Genomic DNA, 11769 nt, shown 5'->3' with positions numbered 1-11769 from the left:
CAGAATATATAATTAAAATGGAAATATTAATATTTTAACCCTTGAAGTCAAAATCTCGCTATAAACATTCTTAGTTCAATAGAAAATTAAAAACAAAAGTTTCTATTTTACTAGTATTTTAGCGTAGAAAATACAGTCTCAAATGAGAAAATTATTGCTCAAATTTTATTATGGTTCAATCACTACATGTTAAATTACTCCATTTTTCAAAAACAGACAATAAATTATTAATCAGTTATAAAATTGATTATTTTGAATATGTCTCTATTGAAAAGATTACAAATTATGATGCAGTATTTGAAAATTTCGTATAATTGATTAATTCATGTCCCAAAACTATATATTAATGAACAAAAATTCTCCTAATGAAAGCGTGAATATTTTCTTCCTTGTCTAGCGTTTTTTTCCTCAGTCATTATTTATGTATGGCCTTAAATTTTAGTTAAAGTCATAACCTTTTTTATATGATATACTTGGTAGGACAATCTGAAAAAGTAACATTCTTTTCGAAAAAATAGCTTCAATAAAAAGTTGAAAATGATCCATTTGCTCATCAATAGACATTAATAGATCTGGAATATCGTGTGAGGATAAATCTTTTTAAAAATGGCCAAAAAAAGAACTTTTCTCCAGGTCGTTGTAAAAACACAAAAAAAAATTTTTTTACATTAGGATTGGAAGGAAAAGTAATGAAGTCAAATGAAATAATTAAACTCTTCAAATAAGATTTTTTGTCTGCTGGTGCAAACTCTATTTTTTAGCCAACATAATCATTAAACTATTTTGGGTGAAGTATTTCTGTATTTGATATGATATAAAATTCTTTATGCTGCAACCCATTTTAAAAAAAAAAAACAACAAAAAAAACAACATACAAACATAATTTATAAGGCTATAAAATTGTACAATTGATGTGTCATCCTAATTAAAGATGTCAACAACTCCAATCATAATATTTCAAGATAAAGATTGGTCATTAATGTAATTAGACCCACGTTTATATTATGTGTAATTAGTTAGATACAAAGACTCAAATGCACCATTATCATCATTTCTAGTTTTTTGGATGATTTTATCGACAGTGTGCAACAACCTAGCATCCTTTTTTATCAAGCGTAGAAATCAGGTTGAAAAATTATTAGCAGGGTTAATATGGTTTTATAATAGACGAAAGATTTTAAAGTTTATTCAAAATACAGTCGAGTGCCATAATACGTTAGAGTAATGATGCCTTCAAAATAAATATTCCCAAAAAAGGTTTTAACAAATTTTTTAATAATATAAAGCTAATTGTCTTGCAATGTAGCTCCTGAATTTATGTTCAGGCGATTTATGTAAATCATTTAATTACTTGAATTTCTAAAAATACAATTAAAAATGTTCTTCAATTCATTTATAATTTAAAATTTGCAAAATTCTTTGAGCAAGATTAACTCTTCTGATAATTACGCTAGAAACTCAAAATTTGTACTATGAGATCTGGTGTGATTCAAGAACTCTAAATTGTTGCAGTTTGTTCAAATTGGGTTATTGAAACTGGATTTATTTTGAGAAAAAAAACCAACATTTGAAGACTTTTGCGGAATTGCCAGTTCCTAATTAATTAATCAGTAATTACCCACAACTTCAAAGTAAATTATGTAAAAAATATACTTTTGCATTTTTTGCATAAAAAAATTATCCCTCTTAAAGCTTCGGTATGAAAAATTATTTAAAGATGATTGGATCTTCCTTTTTTATCATTGTTTTTATTTTTATATTAAGATATCATGAATTATTTGTCTTCCAGAGACGCACATACACTCATGTCTTTTGTATAATAAAGCTACATACCAACTCCCTATTCAATTAATTTCATTTACTACATAATTGTTTATGACGCAGTCATGAGTGTGAGAAATGTAATAACTTTGTTGACTTCAATAAGTATGTAGTTTGTCCAACACATCCGTTCCCTACTCCAAAGGAAATAGAGGCATCCATTCCTTCTGATATAAAGTGCTTCGTTGTATTCACAGTTGACATGGATTTTATCAAATTCCCAAAGATGAAGTATTCAAACCTTAAACTACTTTTATAACAGAATTTGGTAGGTGTCATTAAATCGAGCTCCTAAGGGGTTTGCCAGTAGTGGTGATGAGTTCTGTTGTAAAACCTATTATCCACATATTTTCCAGTCTTTTGCCTTACCTCCATAGAATAATGATGTTTTCCAGATTTGCTTGCTTCGATAAATTAGTCATGAACTCTAATGATAAGCAACCAAAGTACTTGACTTAATCCCCACTAATTAGCTACTTAGTTAATATGTGTTACAATCACAAAAAAAGGATGGTTGCTCACATGCAAATTTTACAAACAGAGGGCAGAATTGATAAGGTTTGACCAGTGTCCTGGTGTCAAAAATTAGTTGATAACATACTGATATTTGGAAGAGACTATGACGAACTTCTTTCAAGTATTTGTGGAGTTTTTGCACGTTGCAAAATTTGGAGCATCACACTATCGAGAGATAAGTTTCAACTTGGTGAAAATGTGAAATTTAGTGGATATATTATATTACCTGATTCAACTAAAGTTATTGCAATCCAAAAATTTCCAAAACCCAAGAAAATGACTTATTTGCTTCCTTTTATGGCCCTGGTTCTCAGATTTAGCACCTGATATTAAACATGCCATGGTTCCTCTTCAAGGTATTTATCTAAAAAGATTGCGTTTTTGTGAACTGATGATCAAGATCAAGCAATGAATCAAGTGAAGCATGCTTTTACTTATCCTTATGAAACTGTTCAAAGTCGTTTTAATCAAAGTTTACCCGTTTAACTATTGACTATTGCATCTTGCACTGGAATTGGTTATACAATTCTTCAGCAAAGTTCAAACAATTTATGTAAAAATAACAATTTTAATCCCATCAATGGAGAATCATCAGAAGTAGCCTTTAATGCGCTGGTAAGCTTGTTTCTTTTTTGACATTATCACTTATCATTAACCTCTCTTCAGTTTATTAAATCAAAAAAATATAGATGCAATCAGTAATATAAGGATTTAGGGAATGTGCTCAAAGTTGTTGGATTCACATATACTGTTGAATAGTTCCCTGTTAAAACACACAGCATATCAGACGCTCATTCTCGTGCCTCTGTTTTTCAAGCAGAATATAAATTTGGTATAATAATACGGTCTGCAAGACTATAAGGAAAACAACTGGATCCTGAACTAAAATAAATAACTGATGCTGCTAAATATGATGCCAAATATCAAAATATCATTAATGTGGTAAAGGAGTGTAAAGATTTGAATAGATTCTAAAATAGTTATATTGTTCTCAATTACTGATCAAAATTAGATGAGTTATCTATCCATGAAGATGATGGTCTTCTTCTTTACCAATCCATAATTTTTGTCCTCACTTTAGCAAGAAAAAATGTACTAGAGATACTATGCATGCAACACACTGGTACAGGAAACCCCCTTTGAAATGTAAGACAACTTTACTCTTAGCCGACGATGAAAAATAATGTTAGTCGATTGGTTTTAGCTTGTCATGAATGTTTAGGATGTGAAATCAACCAATTGCTTCTCGCCCTCTTGAATATGTATCTGTTGACTTACTGAAACAGGATGAGGCATACGTATTATCTCATTCTCTCAAACTGATACTCTGGATACTAGTTATACCTTTACAACGTCTGAATACTAATACGTTTATCTCTGCTCTCGAAGATTGGTTTTCAGATTATAAGAAGCCTCTTAATATAAGATATCATGGCGGACACAATTCCGAGAAGAATTTTAGGACCAGTGCAAGATCAATACCATTAATCACAAGCTTTCTCTTTTTAAATTCTCATATATTCACTTTGTTACTCATACTCTGAAGCTGAAAATAATGGCTCCTGATCTGGGAAATCGGTAAATATGTCACTTCGACAACAAGCTTGGAAATGTTTATGTATAACTTTAAACTAGTTTCAGATACTTGAAAAGGAGAAATACAATTCAATGAGAAGAGAGAAGATTTCAGGCTTCAATTGAAGCCGTTGAATTTTGATGGATAGATTATCAATCGAGGTTTTTGATAATTTGGATTTGCTTAATGAAAATACTGCAAAAGAGTTTTGCGACTTATTAGTTTAAATAGATCAATTTAATTTGAAAAAAAATTTTACTCAACATCTGATGAAGAAGAAACACCGGATAGCAATCATTACCAATCTGTTAATGTATCTCGTATGGACAATACATTAAAGACAAACGAGATTCATTAGAGTTATTTCACTCTGAAGGATTTCAATTCGTGAGTTAAAAAAAATTGTCGCTTAATATAATCCTATTTTTGGGCAAAATACTGTAGTGAAGGGACACCACTTAACAATTTGATCAAGCCTAATTTTATTAGCGATCTTAAAACAAAAGATGATTTCACCGATGAATCATCCATTTTAGGAAATGGTGAATTCTTAAAAAAGTTTTAAGAAATATTTATCCAAGATAACACCCTTTTTTGTTGTCTTTATCATTTTCAACGCTATACACAGAACATTGGACAAATAAAATGAAGAAAAGTCCAACTTTTCGAGAAAATTGATTTGATATAAGTTGATTTAGTACTTTTTTATTTCTCTTTTTTGAAATAGTAAAGGTTGAGAGACTCAATATCGATTATATATATATCTAAAATTGATAATTATTTCTTATGTGCTTAAATTTGTATTATTATTATATATATATTTTCCCCTGTTTATTAATCTAAAAACCTCTATGTCTCCTTTTCCGTCCGGACTAAGCTTTTTGCTATCTATGAAAAATCTCTTGATTAATCAGAAATAGTATAAGTCAGAAAAATGGAACTTAAATGACACGTTGATTTCTTTTGATTATTACACTTCCGTCTTCTGACTTAAGTGTGTCATTCATACAATGATATTGTTCCAAATACATACAATTATTCATATTTAAAGATAATTTTATTTTTATCTACGTGAGAAACTTGACAATTTCAAAATTTATTTTTCCATAAAATACTTAAAGTTTTAAGTTGATTAATGAAATACAAATATACATATAGAAAATGATTATACTACAAAACTAAACACTTAAATCCTTATTACAGAGAAACACGGAGTCATAACACTGGTATTTTAATTTATAAAGTACTATAAAGATTTGGGTACTAATTTTTTTTTACTTTTCAGATAAAATTAAAGTTTATTTTTAAAATATTATATAGTCATAATATTTATATAGATTTAAGTATGATTTTAAAAAAATAGCATTAAAACTTGGTCATTTTATCGAATTGTTTCTTATATCAATGCATTTGACATAAGCTCCTCAAATATTCAAAGTTAAATTTATCCATGGTTAGGAATGAACAAAACACAGAAGAAAAAAATATCAGTTTTTAGATTAGAAAAGGAAAAACAGTTGCTCATATGTTTCTTTTTTGTTCATTATTATTATTTGTATTTTGAAGGTTGAAAATTTTTCTCTCTAGATCAGTACTCATTTATTTATCTCCAAAATTATGCAACAAACGGCTGATATTTACAAGTGTCTTAATTCACAAGAACTATTAGTATCGCTCCTGCTCTCTCTTCGCTCGCTGCAAAATGTTTATTTTTACCTTAGGTATATTTCAATGGTTCTCAAACTGTTTTTGTTCCATACGACGACATAAAACATCAATATCTCCACGTACCATCATTATTCGAGACTTTTAAAATTGATAATTTTTGACATTATGTTTTCACTTTTTTTTTTTTGTAATCAGTATAATAATTAATAGATAAAGTTATTTTAAACCCTTAAGAGATTCATGACACAATTTTTTAATTTAATTACCTTGTTCATTAATATTCTACCAATAGAAAAATGTCATTGAGGTCAAAAAGTGAAATAGGGATGTTTCATATTTAGAGTATTCCTTGATTAATAAAGAATAATCGAGCTATTGCTGTACATACTTAGATTGGTATGAAATATGTACCAGAAAGCGGAAGCGACTTTTTGTAGTTCCAAATTGTGCAGGATTTTTTTATTATTATTATTACTTACATTATTAAAGAGAGACTCTCTAAATATAAAATAATTACTGTGCATGTACTCATGAAAGACGGAGAGTAACAATGATCGTATGATCGGGAATTGTAAGTCCTTGTTGGACTCAGAGTAGAATTGAAGTTATTTGAGCCTATATATATGTGCTATATACAGAGTGGGATTTGTCTTTATTTTCTTCATTTTACGGATGCTTGCAGTGGATCTAATATATTTATGATATGAGAAGTAAGCTACTTTCTTCCCAAACATTTGTCCAATCGTCAAGATTTCATGTACATTTACAATTTCTTTTATTTTAACATACCGTCAGAACATATTTTCGTCATTACTGTAGTGTATGTACATACTTGTTTTGAGGGAATAATTTATGAATTTCTACAGCAAATTATGATAAACTTCTATTAGAAATTGAATGAAAAACTTGATAGTTAATTTGTGGGTTTATATATATATATATTTCTTAAGTAGCATGTGAAAGTAATTTATCTCTACAAACTTCTATAGTACAATTTGAAAAATGTATCAGCTGTAGACCATTTGCATATGTACAAGAAACATATTTAAAAAAGTAAGTAATGAAATTTTACACTTTTCACAGAAGATGACAATTTTTTTTTTTTTTGTCTTAAAGTGGTCCTAACATATTTTTTGGGAATCTGAATATATATATGTATGTGTATTCTTATTTAAACGATCTTTTACATAGTAAAAGAAGTTCTGGCAATATGTTGAAAGCTTCTACGTGACTAGATCGACATACGTAGTAAATATATAAAAGCAAAAATGTTGGAAATATACTCTACAAAATACATTTAATGTAATGAGTTATAAAAGAAAGAAGACCTATAGAAATGGGGTGGGGGAAACGGGGGGGCACACTAGGAAATTATGTGTTAATGCATGATTGAGCATTACTCCAAATACAAAACAAAACTCGTACCATTCAAATATAGCGGGTGATACATGGAGTCATGAAGTCGCCCTTCCTCGAGCTGAAGTCGAGGACCTTGATTGAGGCGGGGTGATGCTGTTTTGCTTCGGGACGACTTCAGTCTTATTTTCAGCGATCCAACATTCATTCCTACTCTTACTGTGGGTGTCGACGATGAATACTCGTCTTAAAAAATCTCAGAGGAGGAATTTGGGCAAACTTCAACTGCCTCAAGATCTTAGTGCAGTGCTTCAATTGCTTTGCTTTAGATATGGCCAGGAGGAAGGTGTCTGGCTCAGGACAAATGAGGGCATAGTCCTCGTACTCACAGAGCAGTCCTTGGTCAGCTTCGACATATGTAGTCTTAGTTTCATTCGTCTGAGCGACCTCTTTAGGTTGGTTAAGAGTGTCGGGCTCACCTACTTTTTTACTTTGGGGTCTTTTGATGACGTCGCCCGACTCATTCGGCACTTTAAAACATCTTTGTCGGTCTTTTTGGGTACCCAGTGCTGTATCCCGCTTCCTGCATGAGCTAATTTAGTAATAACTACTCTTCGCGTTGCTTTCATAGTTGGTGCTCATATTTGCGACCAGAACGTAAATTAAGCCGGTACAAGTCAGGACTGTATGGGACTTACATCGACTTGGACTAGAATCACAGCCTGTTGCTGTTTTTACAGAGGAAATTCTGGGTGGCGTTTCCATTCTCACTTCTGCTTGACAAGTTATAATGTGTTCCTAGACTCCTGGAGCTATTCAAAAAACTCTTTGCCCGATTAAGTGCACAAATATTGATCCAAGCATATCTGTCTGAGCTTTTTTACCGCAAGAGACGTGGGATGCAAAAAAAAAAATCTAAGGTCTGCAGTTTCTCAAGTAGTTTGAAGTTTTGAATTTGGTTCACGCAACCTCAATTTATAATAGTTAACAAAAGTGTTCTAATTTTCATTCAATTCCTGTCACTGTTGTTCATATTACGAAAATGCATATGATTGTAAATAGGATTTTATTTATGAAAAGCAATAGTTATGAATTGATCTCTTAGGTGATTATGTTCATTTATCGTAAAGGAAAGAAAAGAATAAAAAATTAAATGTTCCTTTTTATATGCACACATAAGTAGGGAAAAATATTTTTTACACAAAATGTTTTTAATTTCTTCCCAAAAACAAAAAGCTTAAAAAAATTATTAATCGGCTTAAAACAATTACCCTATAAGTATCGTCGATAGTGGACCTATAAGCATGCCTCAGAATCTGACATCCATTGTAATTTGATAATTTATAACCTTCGATTACTCTTTTGGGGTGTTATTCAGGTTGTTTGGAGTAAGTTTTGGAGAACAAAATCACGTCATCGATTTATATGCCGATAATATTACTTTTTGATTGAGCAAATTAAAAAAAAACAAAAAAACGAGTACTTCTATTTGATTTATGCAGAAAAAATTGCAGGTGAGTGGCTGATTTACTAATTCTTTATTTTTTCCTCTAACTACTATTTATTCCCAACCAAAATATGCGAACATAGTTATTATCAATAAACAAGTCCACATAAATAATAAAATACACATAATCACATAAATGTTAAATTAGAATAAAAGGGGTTTTTACAAATTTATTCATGTTTTCACTGGGAAGCTTCTAAGCGTGTATAAAAAATGGTAGTTTCATTCTTCTTTTTTCCTTCTCCCAGGGAGGGAGTAAAGGGAAGCACCCTTTACACTCTCCCCCTCCCCCAAACAAACAAACATATCAATCAGAAAGTACTCACTCACTGGATCAGTTATCAAAAAGAAAAAAAAGGAACACACAACGAGTAACAAAAAAAGAAAGAACTGAAAACATTTGGGAACAGTGAGAGGTTAACGTAGGTGTGCTAGTGAGCGCATTTACTCCTCAATCCATTCCAGTATTACTGAATTGTTTAACTAGACTCTGTGGCATTTATTTGTGTAAAAATTAAAAAAGAAAACACGTAATAAGTCTTTGTCAGCTTCTGGAGACATCATAAAAAGTCAGTCCCTCTCCTTCAGTGTTACTCCGTAGCTTTCCTTAACCCTTTCCTCGAACATTCCTTTTAGCTTTGATAACTCTCATCAACCCACAAAGAGGTGAGAGTACGTTTTTACTCCGTCTTTACAGAAATTAATTTTTTTTCTTCTTCCAGGGAGTATTTGGAATTTACTAATGAAAGAATGGACCAACAATGGTGTTTCCAAAAAAATTTGGTTTAAATTGAGTTGACAAATTTTAATAATATTGCATTATTGTAGACAATTTATAATATAATAACGTATTGGCTTTTATAAAACGTTGGTCGTTCCAATAGTTTTACAGCAAGGTGCATCAAATCCAACATTTTGGGCATTAAATGTAAATGAATTCTTGGCTACGAAAACTCTTTCATCGTAAATGTATTCCTACTCACAAAAGATTGAATAAATATTAAATATGTTGGAAAAGGTTGCGCCAAAAATATATGTAATTTGATTATTTATTTCTCCTTTACTTTCTTTGGGTGTCATCAATCCTAGAGGTGGAAAGTTATTCTTATTTCTTGTGATTAATGGTCCACCTTATATGTCAATTCTTTCTTTATTTACTTTTTCGGGATCTGTACTTCATTGGTTTCTGAGTCTTAAACCCATAATGAAATTTGTTTTTTTTTAGGTTTCAAACAATTTATTAATAAATATTTATTACTTATCTACGCTAACTAAAAATATGAAAAAGATAAATTGAAAGGGAAGTGGGAGATGTATTTTTTAGTTATAGAACATGTCTTGTTTGATAACTGATAGCTTTAAAAAGTTGTAGGCTAACATTGCTATGGTATATGATATATTGCTCAACAAATATTCATCAAAATGCTAATTTATTCATATATAAAGCCTCAGAACTCAGATTTAGATTGAGTTACAGATCCAAAAAAAAATTTCAAGTTGGTCTACTGTCAAAAAGACGACATGGTAAATTTTAGTCAAATCTGTTCTCTCGTGAAAATTAATATTTTATTTTCCAATTATTTATTTTTTATATACTTTCACAGTTATAAATTATAGCAGTAAAAAAGTATTCAATTAGTTCACTGATTCTTATAATTGATATCTTATATATGAATTAAAAATTAAAATTAAAAGTGATCACATACTGTAGTCCTTCTATAAAGAAAATATCAAAACTCATTCATTTGTTTTATTAATGCTCGAAAGTTGTTCCTGTTGTTGTGATGGTGGAGTGTTTGATTCGGGAAAAGTACTATCTGGAAATAAGCACTTCGGGTTGACTTGTAGCAAATTCTTTCTACATACAAAGAAAATATGAAAATTGGTCATATTATTTCTAATCCAAGGGACAATACATATACAGTGTGAAAAATAAACTTCTGCTATTCTACTATGACTGAAGGAATATGTACTTCAGTCAATTGAAATCCTAGAGGCTGTATTTTATTAGTCAGGAATCACATAAACTTGAAGGTATCAAGGAATTAACAATTCATATTTTTCACGATTTTAATTATAGACAGAGAGGGAAAGCATAAGATAACAAATGTATTATTCGCCTTCATATTCGAATGTTTGTCTGGATTAAACAATAATAATTATAAAAATCTATATTATCTTGTACGTATCTCAAAATAAGTCTTAAATTGTTGTTACTATGTTTTGCTAACCTTATAAATGAGGAGAAAAAAAAAGCATATTTCATTAATTGTACCAATTTAATAAAACTCAATATATTTATAACGAACGCGTATAAGACAAACATTATTTTTGTCAATAAATTATTATAAGGGGCTTCTAGAGGTAACAAAACTTTATCTTTATGTGAAATGTATCTAAATATATTTTTGCTCTATAGCGTTTGTATTCTACAACTGATGAAATTAACTGCACTATTCAAGATTATGGATTTTCAAACCAAGTCTGTGATTTGACAATTCGAATTAATATACTAATTTATGTCATACTCAGTAGCAAAGGAATTCCAGCACCTATTTTTAATTTGAACACATAATCCGGTACGAAATGTGCTTTTGCCAGCTTTCCAGCTCCATTTGGCATTTTATTTATTGTAAATCGGCATGTCAGCGTGCCGGAATTTGTTTCAGCACACTCATTCAATTAGCTGTCAGTTGTATGCATAATAGCTAAATTTTGGTTTTTTGGCTATTGGAAAGAAATGGAACAAAATTATATATATTTTTTTTTTTGGTTAAAATAATGTATTTATATTCTACAACACAAACAGTGTAAATAATGAATACACATAAAGATAAAAGTAGATCATATAAATAAAAAAGCAGGAAAATCAATCCATCTTATCATCGGCTGTAAAAAAACCATAATAATAATAGTGGCTCAATAATATTTAATAATCAAACACATTTTCTCGAAAATATTTTCACTTATTGTCATAAAACCTTACTCCAATGACTGACATACCATTGCTAGTAATGAGAAATTCCTTACATTTTAAGGTTTGGAAAAGCATTATTTTTTTAAATTATTGTTATTAAAAGTTAAATAACCTTTTTCCCGTAGCTTCATTGACTCTTATTTAAAACACTTTTAATTTGATAAAAACATGGTACATATTTTTTATTTCTTGTGAACATATTTTTTCCCAGTTACATGTTTAATTGCTTGCTCTTTGTTCTTAATAGGTACATGTTTAATTGCTGAATTGCGTGACAAATTATATTATATATTATTATTGTTCCACTCCACAAAGCACTCCATGTACAATTAAGATTATGACTAAAGA

The sequence above is a fragment of the Lepeophtheirus salmonis genome, chromosome 14, assembly GCF_016086655.4.
Source record: "Lepeophtheirus salmonis chromosome 14, UVic_Lsal_1.4, whole genome shotgun sequence".
Taxonomy (NCBI): Eukaryota; Metazoa; Arthropoda; class Copepoda; order Siphonostomatoida; family Caligidae; genus Lepeophtheirus; species Lepeophtheirus salmonis.
Note: the sequence above shows the minus strand (reverse complement) of the source record.